Source organism: Sciurus vulgaris (genome assembly GCF_902686455.1).
Source record: "Sciurus vulgaris genome assembly, chromosome: 6".
NCBI classification, from domain to species: Eukaryota; Metazoa; Chordata; class Mammalia; order Rodentia; family Sciuridae; genus Sciurus; species Sciurus vulgaris.
The window spans coordinates 122,399,396-122,421,748 of NC_136466.1; the positions used below are offsets into that span (position 1 = coordinate 122,399,396).

The window sequence follows — 22,353 nt, forward strand, 5'->3', positions numbered from 1 at the left end:
TCTATAAATCTAGTACATTTCACTAAGGTAAAATATAAGAGCTAAGTTACAAGAAAAGGAACTATTATTTCTAAGAAAATTAAAACAAACTATCTCTGAAAAATAAAAAACACTCCTTTCGCTAGTGTATTTTTAGAATATACAAAACACATCTCAACCCATTTAACATAGAAGTCCTAAGAGTCATTCAACATTGACTAAAGATTCACTGAATAAAATCTGGAAAATATAGAAAATCGTGAAGAAAATAAAAATCCATCCATAACCCCAGCACTTAAATATCATATCATTAACACTTTATAGATTACAAATACACAAACAGACACACACATTTATAAAACATATATATTTTTCCTGCCACATAGAAAATATAAAATTTGTTATTATTCCATAACTTTGAAAAAAAAACCCAACATTCAGTTTCTGAACATGTTCTGAAATTCTAAGGAAAAAATAAGCTCCTGTAGAAGTGTGTTAATATTTCTTTTGTTCAATTGAACTTTAAATGTGATGACAAAAATCAAAGAGCTTGCTTCTTTAAGAATAGGCAATAAAAGAATATCAACAGAAAATTCAAGCCAATTAAAAACATGTACCAGGTACGTCATACAAAATAAGTTTTACAAAGTAAGGCAGAACTTCAAGGTCTGAGGAAGAAGAGGTAAAGTACAGTGATCCATCTAATATCCTGGTCACCAAAGAAATTCTCTCTTCTGAGAGATAAAACTCTACCATGGGAAAACATCTTCTTGTCTTTTCTATGCCTTTACCCCTCCATTTTTGTCTATTTCTGACCTAGAAGATGAAGCAATATTGGGGAGAGAAAAAAATGCTTTGAGGAATTCCCTGAAGTTAGCAGGATGTACTTTCTAGAGGAAAAAAGGTTCATAAAAGACTCCAAATCCACTGGTAGAGGAAGAAAGCCCATATATTCTCAGATCAAGTTTCTGCAAGAATAATCAGAGTGAATCTTGTCAGGAAAATCCTAGGGACTTTTTGATATTTTAAGTGCCATTTTCAGAATGTAGATATTATTGTCAAGTCTTGTGATGTTTTCCCTAAGAATTTAAATGTGCTCCTGTCTCTTGGCCATTCAGTTTTTCCCCCTGGTGGTAAACACAATGATCAGTTTCTGAAGTAATCTTCCAGGGATAGCTTATAGATGTACAAGCAAATATATATATATATATATACATATATATATATATATATGTATATATATATATATATAGTTCTGCCTTACTTTGTAAAACTTATTTTGTATGACGTACCTGGTACATGTTTTTAATTGGCTTGAATTTTCTGTATATATATATATATGTATGTATGTTTTATATATATATATATATATATAACATACACACACACACACACACACACACACACACACATATATATATATATTTTTTTTTTTTCGGGGGCAAAAACAAATACCATGACAATTATATTGCTTTGTATCTTGCTTTCTCTCCCCACCTTAATAACCTTGGAGTTTTTAACACATAAGTATAAAAAGAGCTTCTTCATAATTTTTCCTGTTCTTTTTTTTGTTATTTTTGTTTTGTTATTTTCTCCCTTCATTTAAAATTTTTCATCATTTTAAATAAACATGGAATAGTACACAGAATGGGTGTATCATAATCTTTTTGTCTCCTTATTGATGACTATTTAAGTTCTTCCTCATATTTTGCCATTATAAACCATGCTCCAGTGAATAACCTTACAAATACGTCTTTTTAAATCAGTGCAAATATATCCAGGAGCTAAATTCCCAAAAGAATTGCTAGGTCAAATGGAATATGCATTTGTAATTTCGACAACTATTTCTGAATGGTTGTCCATAAAAGTTTTACCAATTTAACTCCCACAAATATATATTTTCAAAAAATATATACATTTTTCCTCTAAACTTTTAAGTTTTGAGGAGTAGGTATAGGGGATTGAACTCAGAGCTTTCTAACACTAAGCTACATCCACAGTCATTTTTATGTTTTATTTGGAGACAGGATCTAAGTTGCTGAGGTTGACCTTGAGTCTGCCATGCTCCTGCCTTAGCCTCTCCAGTTACAGGGATTACAGGAGTGTACCTGTAACCCTGTGCCTGGTTAGTTTTGCCCTTTTAATTTTTGCCAAATAATAGGCTGAAAATGGTAACTTGCAGATATTTTTCCATTTTTGTGAACAAGGCTGGCATCATTTCATTTTAAGAGGCTCTGTACTTTTTTTTCTGTGAATTGTTCATGTCCTTTGACCATTTTCCAATGGTTTTTACTTGCCAATTTGTATAAACTCTTTGTATGTTTAAGAATGACTGTTACTGATAATACATGTGCACAAGAGTATTTATTACACCATTAACTGCAAATGCAAAATGTGGTAAGCCACTGAAACGATCAAGTATAATAACTCTTAAAATGTACAGTGGAACTTTCCAGAAGTTACATAACATATAATATAGCAACATACTTAATGGGAAAGTGAAAATCTAGCCATTTTTTATTAAGCCAAACACTGAATAGATTCATAGAAGCATAAAACAATGGTAAACTTTTCCCTAAAATTTTCTGTTTTAGAAAACAGTTATTCTTGATTTTATTGACTGTGTTATTTTTATTACTGGTATAAAGTTTTTTGAGTTCTTCATAGATTCTGGAGATTAGTGCTCTATCTGAAGTGTGTATGGCAAAGATTTTCTCCCACTCTGTAGGTTCTCTCTTCATATTGCTGATTGTTTCCTTTGTTGAGAAAAAGTATTTTAGTTTGAATCTATCCCAGTTGTTGATTCCTGCTTTTATTCTTGTACTTTGGGAGTCATGTTAAGGAAGTCCGGTCCTAAGCTGACACGATAAAGATTTGGATCTACTTTTTCTTCCATTAGGTGTAGGGTCTCTGGTCTAATTCCGAGGTTCTTGATCCATTTTTACTTGAGTTTTGTGAAGGGTGAGAGATAGTGATTTAGTTTCATTTTACTACATATGATTTCCAGTTTTCCCAGTATCATTTGTTGAACGGGCTATCTTTACCCCATTGTAGGTTTTGGGCACCTTTGTCTAATATGAGATAACTGTATTTATGTGGGTTTGTCTTTGTGTCTTCTATTCTGTACCACTGGTCTACCTGTCTACTTTGGTGCCAATTCCATGCTGGTTTTGTTACTATTGCTCTGCAGTATAATTGAAGGTCTGGTATTGTGATACTACCTGCTTCACTCTTCTTGCTAAGGACTGCTTTTGCTATTCTGAGTCTCTTATTCTTCCAAATGAATTTCATGATTGCTTTATTTCTATGAGGTATGTCATTGGGATTTTAATTGGGATTGTGTTGAATTTGTATAGTGTTTTTGGTAGTATGGCCACTTTGACCATGTTAATTCTGCCTATCCAAAAACATGGGAGATCTTTCCACCTTCTAAGGTTTTCTTTAATTTCTTTCTTTAGTGTTCTATAGTTCTCATTGTAGAGGTCTTTCATATCTTTTATTAGATTGATTTCCAAGTATTTCATTTTTTTTGAGGTTATTGTGAATAGGGTGGTTTTCCTAGTTTCTCTTTCAGCTGATTCATCATTTATGAATAAAAATGCATTAGATTTATGAGTGTTGATTTTATATCCTGCTACTTTGCTGAATTCATTTATGAGTTCTAGAAGTTTTCTGCTGGAATTTTTTGGCTCCTCTAAATATATAATCATGTCATCAGCAAATAGTGTTAATTTGAATTCTTCCTTTCCTATTCATATTCCTTTAATTTCTTTGGTCTGTCTAATTGCTCTGGCTAGAGTTTGAAGGATGATGTTAAATAGAAGTGGTGAAAGAGGGCATCCCTGCCTTGTTCCAGTTTTTAGGGGGAGTGCTTTCAGTTTTCCTCCATTTAGAATGATGTTGGTCTTGGACTTAGCATAGATAGCCTTTACAATGTTGAGGTATGTTCCTACTATCCCTATTTTTTCTAATGTTTGAGCATGAAGGGATGCTGTATTTTATCAAATGCTTTTTCTGCATCTATTGAAATAATCGTATGATTCTTAACTTTAAGTCTGTTGATGTGGTGAATTACATTTATTGATTGCTGGATGTTGAAACTTGCATCCCTGCGATAAAACCCACTTGATTGTGGTGCACTATCTTTTTAATATGTTTTTGTATGCAATTTGCTAATATTTTGTTATGAATTTTTACGTCTGTTCTATTAATGCTATTTTTAAAGAAACTAGTAAACTTTTAAAATTCTCATTTTGAGTTTTAATATGCTAAACATCAACATATATCCCATGGTGGGGGGAAAAGTTCTTTCAACAACTATGATGAGTTTAAAGTGACCCTGAGACCAAAGTGTTAAGAACTAGAATCTATCACTGGAAACAAAAAACAATACAGGAATCCATATAGCCAGAGTGCTAAAAGGCAGACAGATGGGTAAATTGGGGAGACAAAAGGACTTTTACTTACCACAGTGCTAAGGTAAGTAGAGAAAAAGTGCCAGTGTTGGAAAAAGCATCATTTTGCAACCATCATGGTAAAAAGATTGGTTCTGGTAAGAAATGTTAATGGGGCTGGGTATGCAGCTCAGTGGTAGAGTGCTTGCCTAGCATGTGCAAGACCCTGGGTTTAATCCCCAGCACTGTAGGAAAAAATGAAAATAAAAGAATCAGGGGCTGGAGTTGTGGCTCAGTGGTAGAGCGCTTGCCTCGCATGTGTGAGGCACTGGGTTCAATTCTCAGCACCACATATAAATAAAAGAATAAAATAAAGATCTATCAACATCTAAAAAAATAAGTAAATAAATAAAATAATCAATGAAAGGGAATTATATTTTGTTTTAATTGGAAATAATTTCCCCTTCCTCTGCATATAGTGTGTTCTTACACATTTAAAAGTTCAATAAGGTCTTTGGTTTAATCCCAGCAACAATAAGTAAAATTAAAAAAAATAAAAATGGAATACGACACATATTATTAAAAAAAAAAAGTATGGTATTATGGTTTAGAAATGGAAGTATCCCCCCAAAAGCTCAAGTGTTAGACAATGTAGGAATTTCACAGGTGATATAATCAGATTATGATAACTGTAAAGTCATTAGTGAGCTGATCCAAGATAGATGAATTAATTTGAATGAATTGCTAGGTGGTAACTGTAGGCAGGTATAGCCAAACAGGAGGAGTTCACTGAGCGGTGTGGCCTTGGACTACATCTTGTCCCTTTCTCCTTCTTTCTCTCTGCTTCTTGGCTACCATGAGCTAAGACCTTTCCTTTGCCATGCCATTCCATTATGATGTTCTGTCTCTCCTCAGGCCCAGAACAATGGATTTGGCTAACCCCGACTGAACCACCGAAACTATGATCCCGGAATAAACTTTTCCTCCCCTAAGTTGTTCTTGTCATGTATTTTGGTCAGACAAAAAGCTGAGTAACACAGGTTAAAAATGATGAGATTACTAATTTTGTTACCTAAAAGTGTTGCCTTCCTAGGGTCTTAGAGACCCTGTAGGTGAATAAGACCATTCACAGATGTGTGTGACAGGGGACACCAATAGTCCTGAAGAATGAGTCAACAGGCTCAGGCATCTCTCCCTTTTTCCTCTTTCCCTATTTCCTCATGTACCCTCACAGGCCAGGGCAGACTTTAGGGTAATCTTTAATGTTTAAATTCAGAGCTTCAGAACTCACAAGATATCTACGATAGCATGGGAGAGATTTTTTTTCCCATCAGTCCCAAACCAAGTTAGAAACCTATTTTGGCTGTGACCCATGAGCAAATGTGATCCTTGTGAAGAATTTCAACAAGCTGTCTACTTTCTGATCAATATTTCCAACTGGTACAGCAGGATGAGAGATGGACGCCAGAGGTTGGGCTGACTAAAGTGACTTATCTCTAAGATAGTCGTTCCCTTAAAAATAAGCAAGTTGTAGGCCTTTGGTATCTGACATAAGTCCCTGATATGAAGAAATGGTGATGGAGTAGAAAGGTCAGGATAAGATCCTTACTGACTTCTGCCCTTTATGGAAGCTGCAGCAAGCAGGATAGTCAGGTGACAATTACAAGTATAAAAGACTGAATTCTGTATACAAAAGGAGAGTTAGAAGTATCAATGCATAATGTATGAAAATGAGGACTATTGAAAGTTAAGAACCACAAGTACATATATTAGATTTGTACTTTTAAACTTTTGTCAAGGTGGCTGGACGCAGTAGCACATGCCTGTAATCCCAGCTACTCGGGAGGATGAGGCAGGAGGATTGCAAATTAGAGGCCAGCCTTAGGAAATGAGACCCTGTCTCAAAACACCACCACCACCACCACCACCACCACCACCACCACCACCACCACCACCAACAACAACAACAAAAAAGACTGGGGATGTAGCTCAATGGTAAAGAAACCCTGGGATCAATCTCCTCACCACTCCCTCCCCCCCTGCAAAAAAAAAAAAAACTGTCACGTTGAAGCATTGTAATGAACACCAATTATGAGTACAAAAATAGGAATTTTGAACACTAAAGTCATTTGTACATGTGACTTAAAGTGTAATTTGACTAAAGTTATTCAGATGCAGTATCTACTTATTAAGAGAATGCTATGTACCAGGCAGTGTTTAGCTGCTTTTCATATTTCTCTTACCTTATTCAAATATACACAACTAAATAAAACAGTATAGCTGGCACTTGAACTATACATTTTTCTAACTCCCAAGCATAAGCTCTTTCCATTTATAAAGTTTGTATATGGTATCATTACAGAACTCTAAATAAAAACTAGTATTTTATTAATAACTATCATAAGCTATTATTTTCCCAAAGTACTCAAATGAGGCATTCCTACTTGAAAATATGATGATTTTATAATTTCACATATTCTACATACAGTTAGGTGAGCATGGAAGACTATCTCAGCAGATCCTAGCAGGTACTACTTTTTTTTTTTTTTTTTAAGCAATTAAAGAGGCCTTGTAAGCTTTCAAAATTTAAAAAAATGGCTAACTAGTTCAATATATTAGATAAAATCTTACTAGATTCCCCACAGTTACAGGTTTTTCATACGGAATTTCAGCTTATTTCATTGTAGAAAACCTGAAATTATAACAGAATGCTTGGTTGTTATGACAGGCCTTATATAATATAGTTTAGGCTTTCGGCCCCAAAAGCTGAGTGGTCTTAAATTACACCTAGAGAGACAACAAAAAACTCCCAAGCCACATATTTCCTGTATTACTGAAAATGTTTGTGGCAACTTAGTAGCCTACCAGTATTCTTTTCCTTGAACCTGACTTTATTAATTTTTTTTAAAGGCCACAAATAAATTTTGTAAAATTTAATTCTGTAACCACATATGAAGAATATTACAACTTAAGCAATGATGAAATTATCGCAAATTTGTTTCACATGAACAATAAACTCTCATTTACTGTTAATAAAATAGTTCCATATTAATTTAAATAATTTGAATTTCTAAAAACATCTTATTCAATCAACAAATTTACTGAATAGTCTATTGCACTTATCTAGAAAAATTTATAATACAAAACAGGTTTTCTGATTCTATTCCTATATCAAGAATGTAAACCTTGGGACTGTCTGGTATTTTACTTCATTTACTTCCTTCCCATTCCTGTGGAATCAGTATGCTTTTAAAACTAAAAAAAAAAAAAAAGGTTAAAAATTTATTTTTCAAATCATAAGGAATTTTTGATTCTTTGAAACAGTACAGCTGCAATTATGCTAACCTCCTCCACCTTCAGCAAAGAAGGTAATCATTAAAAATAAAAATGAAGAATTCATGACAATTTATTTCATACAATAATCTGTTCGCTTTGAAGAACTAAAAGAGAAGCTGCCATTTCAGGTTTTGTTTGAGGTGCTGGAATCAATTTTGAAAGTACTTTATTTACTTAGTATATCCTATACGTCTTTTTTTTTTTAAATAATTTGTTCTAATTAGTTATACATGACAGTAGAATGCATTTATGCATTTTGATAAACCATACATAAATGGAATATAATTTCTCAGTTTTCTGATTGTACATATTGTAGGATCACATTGGTCATGCTAAATTATCTCCAATGTATGAAGTACACTTATAATTGAAAATCTGAACATTTAACACAATATGAGAAACTAACAGTAGGTGATTCTGAAATAAATACATCTGAATTATGACATGAGTTACATGCCTTAAATACATAAAAAAAGGAATGTGATGAAGAGATAATGAATTTTTTAGTTAAATTAGATAGGTTTTAAGATAGCTGGACATTCCAGTTTTACAAAAGACTATTTTAATATAAGGAGAAATTTATGATGGTAGCTGAAATCTTCATTTTTAACATTTGCTAATTAAAGCAAACAAAAGTCCATTTGGTATACCCTTAACATAAAAGGGGAGAATATTTTTTTCCCTCAAAGGTAGCAAATACTCATAGTGAGGTATAAACCAGAATAATTAAGTATTTGATTTTCACTTTCAAAGTCTAACTTGAAACACCCTGGGTTGTCAATAGAGAAGTAAAAAGACAAATGGAAGGAATAAAAAAATGGTAGCAAATATTACTTGAATTTAGAGAATTATAAAATTATGACAATTATAAAGCTTGAATTTAGTCTAAACTTTATTTTGGACTTAAATGCAGCAGATAGAGTTGATTATTTATTTGCAGACCCAAATAGTTTCATAGACATTGATTTCCAGACCCAGCAGGTTTCACTGATATCAAGTACTTCGGTCATTTATCACAAACCATAAAAGAGTCAAGGACTGCATTGTTAGCTGCTGTTACTAATTCACATAACACATGACAAATTTTTAAAATGAACATTGCATTTAGTGATGTATTCATCTTAATTTTTAAAAACTGTATTTATGTATTAATCCATGAGATTACTAATACCCTTTGTTAGTCTATTTAATTTGGCTAACCACAAGGCACTACTTATCATTAATAAATAGAAATTTATTTTGACGTAGAAAATGATGACATAATAATCTAATCACATGTGATATTCATCATCTTTAACAGGAACTATACTAGTATTTGTGAGCCAGATAGATCCCTGAAAACAAAAATTGGTTTCACTTCATAAAAGACTGGGTACCATTGATTTTCATTCTCTGCTTAAAAAATATCTTCAATAGACTTTCAATATATAAAACTATTTAAGCCAAGCTCTCCTGGTAGAGAGTACAACCTACCTTTTCTCCCGTTCTACCTTTTCTTCCATGGAGGTACCTCCTCACAATCCTAGGGGTTCTAAGAAGACATGTGAAAATAACTGATTCAGACCAAGTTTACACTCTTCAGACTATAAAATCCATCCATGAACACAGACTGGTTCCCTAAACAAAATCAAGATCTCGTGAATGGCAGACTATCATATGTTTGCTTCTTTTCCTTCATGAAATAAATCAAGCAATCTGTCACAAACTTCTAAGCAGTAGGTGGAAATACTAGGTAGAATTTTTCCTACAGTTCCAAACTCCAAGGAGGTATAAAGCTTACTTTAGTCACTGTTTATGATTTATGGCTACAACCTGACTTAAGTCTTGTTTCCGGTGTTTGCACAGGGTAAGTTCAGTGAGAAGTCATTCTCTCACTTTGGAGCAAGGTATCCTTAGGAACAGAAGTCTGAACAGTAAGAGAAAAAAACAAAAATAAACAAATAAACAAAAACACTCTTAATTGTCCTCAAGGAAGCACAGTTTCACTAAAGAGGCATTCTCCCTTCTACCTCCATTCCCTCAGACCTGGAGGACCTGTGCAGGGAAAGAGTTTGAGGTATTCTGAGGACAATCACAAACAGTGAAAGCAAAGCCAGTAAAGAAAATTTCAGCAAGAGCAATATATGTTAGGCATTAAACAGTCTCTGTGATAAAACTTTGGCTAATAACTAATAAAAATGGATGACATAAATTTTACCTTGATTTTGTGTTAAGCCACACTATCCTGTATTGTTCCCAGGGTTTGGGTAAGACTATCACTGCTCCACCTAGAGGCAGGAATGTAAACCAAGTTTGGCCATAGTATTCCATCCCTTCAACCACAAAAATCACTTCAGGAATGGGCCTGTGACCCCACCTGCACCAATCAGAGTTTTCCTAGAACTTTTGCTGGAGTTTCCAGGAAAATACTCTCTTCATGTCTATGATCATGATACAAAAACCACACAGACCTAGAACTTCTGTGATCATACATGTAACTACATGGAGGAAAGCTATCTATGAATGAAATCAATTCAATCATGTCATAAAGAACATGTGCTGGTGATACTGAGCCCTTAAATCTAGCTCAACTTCTATTCAGCTGCATTTCCTAAGATATTGTATTAGTTAGGGTTGGCTAAGTTGAAATAGCAAACAGACTCTAAAGACTAAGCAGCTTACAGTATAAGAAGTACATTTCATTCTTATTTAATAGTTTGGCATGGATGTTAGTAGGCTGTGAAGCTCTTTCCACACGGTCATTCAAGGATCCAGGCAGATGGCTATTTACTCATCTTTAATACATGATTTCCAAGATTTCCCTGAATGCTGCTGTTTCATTCAGTCAAGGGGGTTAAAAAGATCACTGAGAAACACATTATGAATATTTTTATGAGCCAAGTAAGGAAGTGACTCACATCACTTCCACTCACAATATATAAAGCAAACTTAGTCATATAGCCACATCTTATTTCAAAGGAAGTTGGTAAATGTAGTGTTCACTGTGTGTGTCTATGAAGAAGGAGAAAGTAGATTTTAGTAGAAATGTAGTGGTCTATACCTCAAATATATTCATGGATAAAGCCATATCAGCAAAGAAGCTGAATACCAAACCATATAATTTTGGCTGCCAGAAAAACTGTTTTTGTTGAATTAAAAACCTTGGGGTCATGACTCATAATTCAGTGCTATTTTAAGAAATAGTCTAGAAAAAAATTATCAAATCTTTCAAAGGATATTATCAAGGATACTTGTTCATTACATTGCATAGTGTCTACTTATAAAAACCACAGAAGAAAGTCACATCAGATAAAGGTACTAACGATATTAAAAAACAATAAGTGGCTGGGGTTATAGCTCAGTGGTAGAGCACTTGCCTAGCATGTGTGAGGCATTGATTCTTAGCGCCACATAAAATAAATAAAGGTCCGTTGACAACTAAAAAAATTTTTTTAAAGTATCATTTTTTGAAATACTCCAAGTAGTTGTTTAGATGATTGAACTCAGCCACTGTGTGAAGTTCTAGCTTTAACTAAAGGTTTTCCTTTTTGAACTAAGTTCAGAGGTGCATTTACATTCTCACTTAGAAAATGTACAGGTAGTAGAGTTTTTATCAGTCTCATGTCTGACTCTACTTTCTCCCACCCTAATTTTACTCTCCCCCTTCACTGTAACTTTATTGCTCTATCTTTGAGTTCTCAATCTCTTGTACCTTTTGGAAAAGGAAGAGAATGATGTTATAACATAGTTTTTTTTTTTCCCCCCCGATGGTGGGTACTGAACATAGGCACTCACGCATGGCAAGTGTTATAACACAGTTTTATTGTGCTACAACACTCTTTGTCTACACAAATTCAAATTTCTGTAATACATTTTTTTTATGCTTCAAAAATCTAAATTCTTCACCTTAGTGCTTGTATATATACTGAATACCTAAGTAAAATACTGTATTATTGTATATGGCAAAAAAAGAAAGAAGGCCCAAGTTGTTTACACTATGGTTCAATGATACAAATATTTTTTTCCACATCTGACAACATAATGGCTTCACATTCCTGGAGGAATACCAAGACCTATGCTATGTACAACTTTCAACATGATAGCAACAACTTTGTTTCTTTAGCTATTACTGTTATAGGACATACTGGTGGTCTCAATGGTCACACTGTTAAGAACATAGATTGGCTGAAATATAGTGATAAGTATAACAAAGAACTACCACCAGGGAAAAAAAATAAGGAACTCAGAACAATGGAGTAAAGACACGTGGGAAACTTTCTGTAAAGATATCTACCAAATAAGGAGTTAGGCGGGCAAAGGAAGAGGATAATAAAGATTAGAAGGATAACTTCACAAAACAGAAAATTAAGAGGATAATTGTATTTTATACAGGAAGGATAGTGAGAATCTTGTTGAACACTTGGAATACACATTACTTTGTATATATATCATCTTTTTGGAGTGATGGGAAGATCAGCTAATTCACATGACAGCATTTTTTAGATAAAAAAGCCAATTCCATTGTAAAGCAAAGATTCTCAGTCTGACTATTTTAATAAAAAGAATTTTAAAAAGTTACTTTAGGGTTTTTTTTTTTTAATTCCTTATTAAACTAAATACCCTCATGTTCTCACTTTGTCTCTGGCTCTCACACTAATCATAAACAAAACAAGGTGTATACTCTTAACAAAAAGGTCCTACTGAGATTGGCTTTTTGCTGGGGATTGAAGCCAGGCCGGTGCATCCTAGGCAAGGGCTCTACTACCGAGCTCTATCCGTAGCCCACAAACTGGCTTGTTGACTTTAAATGATCCTACCGCAATATAATAATGTAGTTGTTATTGTTAAACAGTGTTACTTCTTCTATTACCAACTTTTTTTTTTTTTGAACCAGGGATTGAATTCAGGAGTGCCTAATCACTCAGATACAACCCCAGTCCTTTTTCTTTTTTTATTCTATGACAGGGTCACTATGTTGCTCACTAAATTGCTTAGGGGCTCACTAAGTTGCTGAGGTTAGCTTTGAACTTGTGCTTCTCTGCCTCAGCTTCCCGAGTGGCTGGGATTATAGGTTTATACCACTGCACTCTGCTCAGCTCTTCAATGTGTAAAACTTTAAGGAGATAAATTTGCAGAGAAAAGAATATTATTGAGCTTGCTAAATCTCTACCAAAACTTATGTACTACACTACACCAAGTCAGTATTTACAGTTTGGGGATAGTTATTCTGTACAAAGTTCAAAGTACATAAATTTTGTTATTTCTTTTCTTTACTCAGAGAGTTTGCTGGGTTTTGTTTTGGTCAATTCCCTGGTAAGTTTTCTTTGTCATAAGTCTTCTTTGAAGAAAATCATTTGGATACAGTGGAATGGAAAGGATCAACAGGCACAGTATTCAAGTTTAGACTTTGGCCATATCTTTAAGTGAGGTCCATCTTCCATCATAATTTTCTCTTTCTCTCTCTTGTTCTTTTTTTTTTTTTTTTTTCCTGCAGTGCTTCAAGTCAAAACCAGGGTCCTACAGATGCTAGGCAAGTGGTCTACCACTAAGCTACAACCCTAGTTCCTTCATTATTTTTTCTGGGCCAAGTTTGATTTCTATTATTCCACCTCACAAGCATTAGGATGGCTACCATAAAAAATGAGTGCCTGTGTGCGTGCACACACACACACACCCCAGAAAATAACAAGTGTTGGCAAGGAAAGGATGTGGAGAAAATAAAATCCTTGTTCACTGTTGGTAGGTATGAAAATGGTACAGCTGCTAAGAAAAACAGTATGGGAATTCCTCAAAAACTTAAAAACAGAATTACGTATGATTCAGAAATTCCCCTTCTGGTTACATAACCAAAAGAATAGAAAGCAAGTTTCAAAAGAGATATTTATACACACACACACACACACACACACACACACATATACAGTAGGGTTATTCAAAATAGTAAAGAAATGGAAACATTGCAAGTGTCCATCATCAGATTATCAATAAACAAAATGTGGTACATACATATAACTGAATATTATTCAGCTTTAAACAGGAGAAAATGTTGACACATGCTATAACATGGATGAACTTTGAGAATAATATGCTAAGTAAAATAAGTCAGTCATAAAAAGACAAATACAGTACAAATTTGCTTATAAGATGTACTTAGACTAGAAAATTCATAAAGATAGCAGTGTGGTAGGCAAGAAGGGGAATAAAGAGTTGTTTAAAGTTTATAGTTTCAGCTTTGTAAGAGAAAAACAGTTCTGGAGAACAGTTTCAAAATAGTGTGAATTAAACACAGCTATCAACTTGGGAGTGATTAAAATAGTAACTTTTATATTGTATATATTTTATCACAAATAAATTAATAAATATTAGGATAGTTAACCAGTAAGGCATTTCTTAAAGCTCTTAAAAACCAAGAGATGGAAACATATTTCCATCATTTATTCAAAGACGTTTTGCAACAGGTTAAAAAAATATTCTCAAAAAATGTTTAGTGGGGGCTGGGGAGATAGCTCAGTCGGTAGAGTGCTTGCTTTGTAAGCACAAGGCCCTGGGTTCGATCCCCAGCACCGCCCCCCAAAAAAAATGTTTAGGAACTTGACAGAAGTGGTAGCAGCATAACAACATGAATGTACTGCATGCCACTGCACTATACGCCTTATAATGATCAAATTTGTTATGTGAATTTTATCACAATTAACAAAAATGTTCTCATATACACTTGATATTTAAAGATGCTGAGGATAAGGGTTTAAAGTATGAAGAATTATGGCTGTTTATGGTTGAAGACACTGCACTGAAACCTCAATATAAGAGCCTGACAACATAGGAAGAAATAAAAAATAGTAAAGAAGGAAGGAATAAAAAATAGTAAAGAAACAGATGTAAGAAAAGTATTGTATGGTAACAGGGTGACATGAGCTCATGTAGGCTGATACACCTTTTTACTACCAACAGCAACTAAAGTTATTTAGTTAATCACAAGCCTGTGAGTCTAGGCTCCTCTGACTTAGCAAATTCCTAAATCTACCAGGCCTATAGGATTCACTGAATGCCAGGAATTTGTTATGACAAAGGGAGTCTCAGTCATGTCCAAACAGCTTGGATCCTCGTTGGCATTACTTGCTGGTTGTTTTAAAAGAAAACTGAAGTTGAAGTGGCTGTGGCCATTTCTAAGCAGTTTGTTCTTTCTTGTCCTTGAACCTGTACTTGCTTTATAGACTAGTCTAGTTTAAAGGTGATAAAGCAAAGCATTTTCTGAGCTCTGAAAGCATTCATGATGGTCCAGATACACAGTGTATGGGGACAGGTTATCTATTGGTTATGAGGCTGAAGTGATAGTAGAATCATATGCTGGAAAGCCCAAGTATGCCCAGATTAGGATCATGGACTTTTTCCCTGAGATACCTGGAAGCCTCTGACAAACTTAATAAAGCAAGGGGGGTAACAGGATAAAAAAAAAAAAACAGCTGGAGTCAGGCATGGTGACCACACCTGTAACCCCACCAGCTCAGGAGGCTGAGACAGGAGGATTGCAAGTTCATGGCCATTCTCAGCAACTTAGCAAGACCCTAAGTAAATTCAGTGAGATCCTGTCTCTAAATAAAATTAAAAAGAAAAAAAGGGCTGAGGATGTGGCCCCGTTAAGGGCTCCTGGGTTCAATACCTGCTACTATAAAACAAAATAAAATAGTCAGCTGGGTGGCAATGTTGGGGATAAATTAGAAAAGACAAGATTGGAATGTGAGATTACCACAATATTCCAGAGAGAAGTTTATAAGATGTAATGGGTTAAACTTTGGAATCAAATAGAAGCTTTGAGACATGGTACTAGGTGCTTTCCTTAGTTTATTTCTTTTATTTTTTTATTTTATTTTTTCATTTTAAACAAGAAGTTTATTTAAACAAGATGCTTGACTTGAAGGGAAAACTATCTAGGAATCTTTTTTTTTAAGAGCAATTTACCCTACTTAAAGACAGAGTGCCCTACATGTAACAGCTACATACAAAAAAGTTATAAAACTGTCCTTGGTTTTACAATGATAAATGAAAAACATTAAAATTCTCCAATCGAACAAGGTATGCAAGGATTTTTATGTTGTTCAGGTTTTTTTTTTTTTTTTTGGCTTTTTTTTTTTTTTTTTTTTTTTGTTAAAACAGTGAGAACAAAATAACTTACTGGAATATAAAGATAAGAGCTGAATGAGCATGCCACTAATGGAGAAAGGGGATGATTTCACAGAACCAGTATTTTTGCCCATTCCATCTCCATTTGATGTCAATCAAAACATATCATTGGCCATTTAGTTAAAAAAATGCAATATGCTTGTGCACATACACCAGTTACTTTATGCACAATAAAGGAATGGAGAAGGGGAAAATGAAAGAATAGAGAAAACTATACTGTAGTAGTCAGGATGTGGTGGAACCAAATTGCAGTTTTCTAATTAAGAATGTATTCTTGGTCTGTAGGAACAGAGTTCTGAAGTAAAGTAGCAGGTTCCCTTTTTAGTAGACACCTCCTGTCTGCTGCTGGAACACATCAATTGTATCTTCATCCTCCATTTCCAACTGTGCAGGTGTGTCTGTTTCATTAATTGGCTGCCCATCAAATCGGAATCTGATCTGCCTCATTGACAAACCCTCTCGTTCACAATAGGCTTTCATTAGTTTACTAAGTGGTGTATGCCTCTTAAACTGCACCACAGAACCATTCTGCCCCGCCACTCAAGTTAATATGATCGCTGTTCTCAGTCTTGACTCCTTCCTTGGGCTTTTCGACCGCCATGGTGAGCGCCGGAGTCTCCTCAGCTGCCGCTTCATAAAAGAGGTACCAGGTCCGCACCAAACAAGCCTAGTTTATTTCTTTTAATTGTCACTTTGGAGTTTATTGTTCTCATTCTATAGATAAGAAAACTGAGGATTGACCCAAGATAAACTTGGGTCCAGGTCAAATAGCTGGTAGCAAAACTGGAATTTTAATGTTGACCTCTATGACTCAAAGCTTGTGCATGTACATTTTCTACTACCTGTCGTGTCAACCAATATTCAACCAAAAGAGTCTATATAACAAAAATATAAGTTTGATTACACTGAATACTTTTCAACAGCACTTTTAGACTTGATCGAGGATAAAAATCTGTGTTATTCCTCAAATAAAATAGCTTTAGGGCTTGTTGAGATGCCCAATTATATTGGGCTAAAAAAAAGCTTTAGCCTGGCAGTGATTTTTTAAGAATAGCTTTCTTAATAAAGGTAATTCTTTGTGCCAAATAAGTTTGGGCTTATAAACAATTACTATATTCTCATGTAAGCTATAACATGTTTAGTACAAGGTTACATGAATATGTTGACTCAAACAGAATATAATTAGAAGCTATAATCCACAGGGATATATTTGATCTTCAAAACTGCCAAATTAAAATTCTTTCTATATGCTACAAAGAATACAAAACTTTGATATAAATTTAAAATACCCAAATTAATTTTGGATACTAGCATGCATTGATTTTCTAAAATATACTCTGGCTTCAATAGAGATATGATGGGGACAGGTAGGTTTTACGACCTTGTATGTCTGCATCGAAAACAACTGAGAGACAACCCAAATCCTGAAATGGTCTTCTGCCACCATTCCCCTCTCTAATCACTCAGAACCTTGATGTTCGTATGGTCGCAAAGTTATTTTATATTACTTGACTACCTCTAGCAATAGGGTAACATCTAAATGACAGGGAGTAATGACCATTTCCATTCTAAAATGTCTTTGAGGAACTTTTACTTGGATGACTGGCCTAAAACCAACTTTGCTGAGATTGGAAAATGAAGTTATCAGGCCAGGTATGATGGCTTGAAGAAAGGTGACTGAGAGACAGCTTTTGACAATATTAATCTCTTATTAAAAATCTTTAAATATTTCCACAGCCTCTATTCACAGGCAAATTCATTTATCCAACAAGAATTTTCATTTTACAACTCTAATGTCTATTAGTTACTTCATATAAAAACAAAAATCATACATGTCTTTGAAAGAGTTCAAGGTATCCTATTTTAAACTCAATTTCCATTTTAAAAAGTTTAGTCAGAGAAAGAGCTAACAGCAGAACACAAAAATAATCTGACAATTGGGTTATTTGGCAAGAAATTATATGAGTATTTATCTGTTTTATCCTTGATTTAAAATGGATAAACAAACACATTTCCTCAGTAAAAACCATCCAAGCATAATATCAAAACTCTTTAAATGACAAAGAAAATAAATAGCCAAGGGAATGAATTTTTAAACTCAGTTCCAGCACATATTAGAATCTGAAAAAATATTAGTCACTGAGTCTCTTCAGAGACAAAGTTAAATTTGTGAGATGGAAGAGAAATTGATTCATTCATTAATTATAAGGCCATTTTGAAGGGGAAACTAAAAATACAAATACAACTTGATCTTTTTTCACTTCATATTTAATAATTTGCTCTAGAAATAAACTTACTTTTTATTTTATTCTTTTATTCCATCTGCCATGAAAATAAGGACAATAAAATCCTGAATAAATGGCTACAAAGACTTTTCTTTCCTGGTTGGATAGTAAATACCTTTGCATAAAAGTCACTTAAGCTAACTACAGGCATGCATGGTATCACCAAAACACTCATTTTATTCTTTTTTATTTTTCCTAACCTTAATATGTCAGTAGAAAACCTACTAGTATATTATTCTGAGAATAGTTGAGTTGATTCTTTTTTACTAGTGGGCTCTGTGGCAGGTTATAATCATACCTGACAAAGACAAGATTCTCATCACAATTTAAACATGAAATATCTGGCGGAAAAAAGAAGAAAGTGGTTGTTCCAGCACTGAGGTCCAGGGCTAGGGTACATCTAGAACAAACAACCATGGGCTAGTTCAGAAATTGCTGAGGTCAACCTTCACCTCAAATGCCTCTACAAATAGCTAAGATTACCTTGGAACGCCTTGATACCAGCTAAGCTGACAAGCTGAATGAACTTAAGATTTTTTTTTTTTTCTTTAAGTTGCATAGGCAACTGGCTTAAAGCACAGGATCTCGACCCAGATGACCTGGGTCTGAAATATACCAGCTTAAAATTCTTTAGTGTTACTTAAATTTCCTGTGATCCAGATTCCTTATTAATAAAATGGGAAAAATAAGATAAAATATGATCATGGATACTACATGTGAAGAGCTAAGAATAGTGCCTGGCACTCAGTAAATACTACAAGTGTTAGCTCCATAATTTTAATTTGTCATAATGTCTCCCTAGGGTGTGTGAGTAGCAAGACCAGCTTTTGACCATAAAGTGTAAGATTATGTTTAAGGCCTAGTAGTTCTGCTGCAGAAGGAGAATGGGGGAGAAGGTCCTGATACTCTTAAATGTTCAGATTTGTCTTAGCCCCCTGGGTAACAGTATACCTATGACTGTCAAGCTCTAGTGACGTCTGGATCAAAAGATCCAGAAAACTGGTAGGAAGAAAGGTCAAAGAAGAAATAAGTGCGGGGGGGGGGGGGGGGGGGGAGAAGTTGGAAACAGATATGATCTGAGGCTGAGCATCTGGGCAGGACTATTATCTCATAAACACGGGGTATCTTCCTTATCTGGGGTATAATTAGAATACAATGACACCGCAGATCAGTGAAGACTATCGTGTAGCCTACCTTAGATCCAGGGAGCATGGGGTAAGGATGGATTCTACTCCTTTCTTCTTATTTATTTCTCCCTTTTGGAATGGGAATGTCTTCCCTAAGCCAGTCCCACCACTGCTGATCCATCCAGCATACGACAGAACATTAGAAGTTATTTCTCCTATATAACTGCACCCATATACCTGTTAACTATCCTCTTGCCACGTCCTCTCTCTATATCCTTCCCAGGCTCTAATAATGACTATCCTACTTTCCACTTCTATGAAATTAACTTTTAGCTTTCATATATGAGAACATTGAGTAGTTGTCTTTCTGTACCTGACTTATTTCACTTGACATAGTGCCCTTCAGTTCTTTCCATGTTGCTGCAAATAACAGAATTAAATTCTTTTTTTCATGATTGAATGATACTCCATTATGTGCATATATGTGTGTGTTAAACATTTTTCGAAAGATTTATAAATGATAATAGGCATATGAAAAAATGTTTAACATCACTAATAATCATGGAAATAATAATTAAAAACACTGAGATATCACCTTGTACCTATTAGAATGGCTTTTATTATAAAGACAAACAATACGTGTTGGTAAGGAGGCAGGGAAAAGAAAACTCCAGTATAGTGTAGGTGGGAGAGCATATTAGTATAGCCACTACAGAAAATAGTATGGAGGTTCTTTAGAAAACTAGAAATATAACTATCATATGATCCAGCAACCCCACTACTGAGTATATATATCCAAAGGAAATGAAATTTGTATGTTGAAAAAGAAATCTGCATTCTTATATTCTCTGCAGCACTATGTAGAATAACCAAGATATGGAAACAACCTAAGTGTCTATCAATAAATTAATAAAGAATGAAAAAAATATAGAGAAAAAGTTTGAAAAATGTGGCGCATATATATATATATATATATATACATACATACACAATGGAATACTATTCAGTCATAAAAAGGACAAAATCCTGTCATTTTGTAACAACTTGGATGAACCTGGAGGACATATGCCAAGTAAAATAAGCCAATCACAGAAAGACAACTACTGCATGATCTTACTTATATGCTAACTATAAAAAAATTAAAATATAAAAACAGGACTTAGCAGAAACAGAGGCTGAAGGTGGGAGATTTGTGCAGTTTGTTATGGTTTGGATATGAAGTCTCCCCCACATCCACCCCAAAGTCTCATGTGTTGAAGGCTTGACTCCTGTGGCATTAATGTTCTGAGATGAGCTTTTGGGAAGTGATTGGATCATGAGGAATCTGATTTCATCAATGGAATTATAATTTGATGGCTTTATGGGAGGTGGTAGAAACTGTAAAGAGGTGTGATCTAGGTGGAGGGAGTAGATCACCACTTCCTGGCTACTATGAAGTGAATATTTTCCCTCTCTCCATACCCCTCTGCCACGACGATTTGCCTCACCTCAAACTCAGAGCAATGGATCCAGTTGACCAAGGACTAAAGCCTCTGAAACTTTGAGCCAAAATAAATCTTTCCTTCGTGAGATTGTTTGTGTGAAGTAAAAGCTGACTAACACACATACTTTCACTAAAGGGTACAAAGTTTCAGTTAGAAAGAATAAGTTCAAGTATCTGTTGTACATCCAGGTGACTGTTATAACAACATACTAAATATTTAAAAATTGCTAAGCGTAGATTTTATGTGTTCTTGCCACACCGTTATCACTGACAAAAAAGTATGAGGTCCTGCATATGTTAAATAGCTTGATGTAACCATTCCACAATGAATATATCAAAACATCATATTATACACCATAAATACATAAAATTTTTACTTCTCAATTAAAATAAATTCTAAAAAACATTGTTAAAGATAAATAAATGCAGAGAAACCTGCAAAACAGTCTCTGGGGCCTAGGAAAAGCAAGTCATATATATATATATATATATATATATATATATGCATACATACATATATATATACACACACACATACACACACATATGTATTTTTTTCTTTTAAATTTTTAAGTTTTAATTTTTTATTTTTTGTGCTGCTGAGGATTGAATCCAAGGCTTCACATATGGTAGGCAAGCACTGAGCTACATCCCCAGTCCAAGCCTTTATATTCTTGAGTTGACTTTTATTTAAAGTTTAATATTTCATATATGAAGTGACATTAGTGGCTTCTTAAAAAATACCTTGGATTGGGAAAGGCCTTTCTATCCATAACAGGAAACTCAAAAATCTTAAGGTTATATAATTTTTTTCCACAAAAGTAAAAATAAACTTCTGAGAAACAAAAAAACAAACAAAAACTAAAACTACAAAGCAAAAAAAATTAAAATATTTAATCATATGAAAGTGAAAGGGTTAAGTTATTCTAATATACTATAAAAAACTGAACAAAAGAATAAATAATGAACAAAGGACATTAATAGTTTTCATATAAGAAGTAACAAACAGGTAGAAAAAGATGTACAACATTGCTAACTAAAGAAATAGGGATTAAAAAGATATTCTTGACAGATAAAAATTTAGTAGCATAAAAAGAAAAATAAGGAATAATATTGTGCTAGAGATTTCTGATGCTCATCTACATACTCCTTTCTACTTCCTATGTCCATTAAGACCTCTGGTCAATGGGACAAGAGCTGTCTTGTTGCTATTCCAAAACATTTAACTGCTGGTGAAAAAAGTCCAGAACTCTCTGTGGTATCTGATTTTGTAGACACTGAAATCACAAGGTGGTGGAATCCAGCCTGGTTCTCTTAGCTGTGACCTGACTTCCTGGCTGCCAAGCTGCACAACCATCCCAGTAATCCCCACAGAGAAGCAGTGGTGGAGCAGTGGAGCTGCAGAGCAGTGGCCTGCATGGGCAGAAACTCCAGTGGCAAACACAGAGCCATGGCTGCACCCAGTTTACCACAATGGTGCAGGCCCAAGGGTGGCAAGCCAGGGCAGGCCCACCTGTCATCCTGCAGCGCCCCCAGTCCTACTCCACATGGTGCTGCAGCCAGAAAACCCCATCCACCTCCTTCCAGCA

At 34.5% G+C, this 22,353-nt stretch overlaps 1 protein-coding gene and 1 pseudogene across 2 annotated transcripts in view; both read right to left on the reverse strand.

Annotated features, from left to right (window-relative positions):
- Positions 1 to 22,353, reverse strand: part of NDUFAF2 (NADH:ubiquinone oxidoreductase complex assembly factor 2) — a 179,342-nt gene that overhangs the window by 70,066 nt on the left and 86,923 nt on the right. The window lies entirely within an intron of this gene.
- LOC306663627 (small ubiquitin-related modifier 2-like) lies at positions 15,643 to 16,485 on the reverse strand (annotated as a pseudogene). The gene has a single exon. The product of its transcript is annotated as a small ubiquitin-related modifier 2-like (transcript).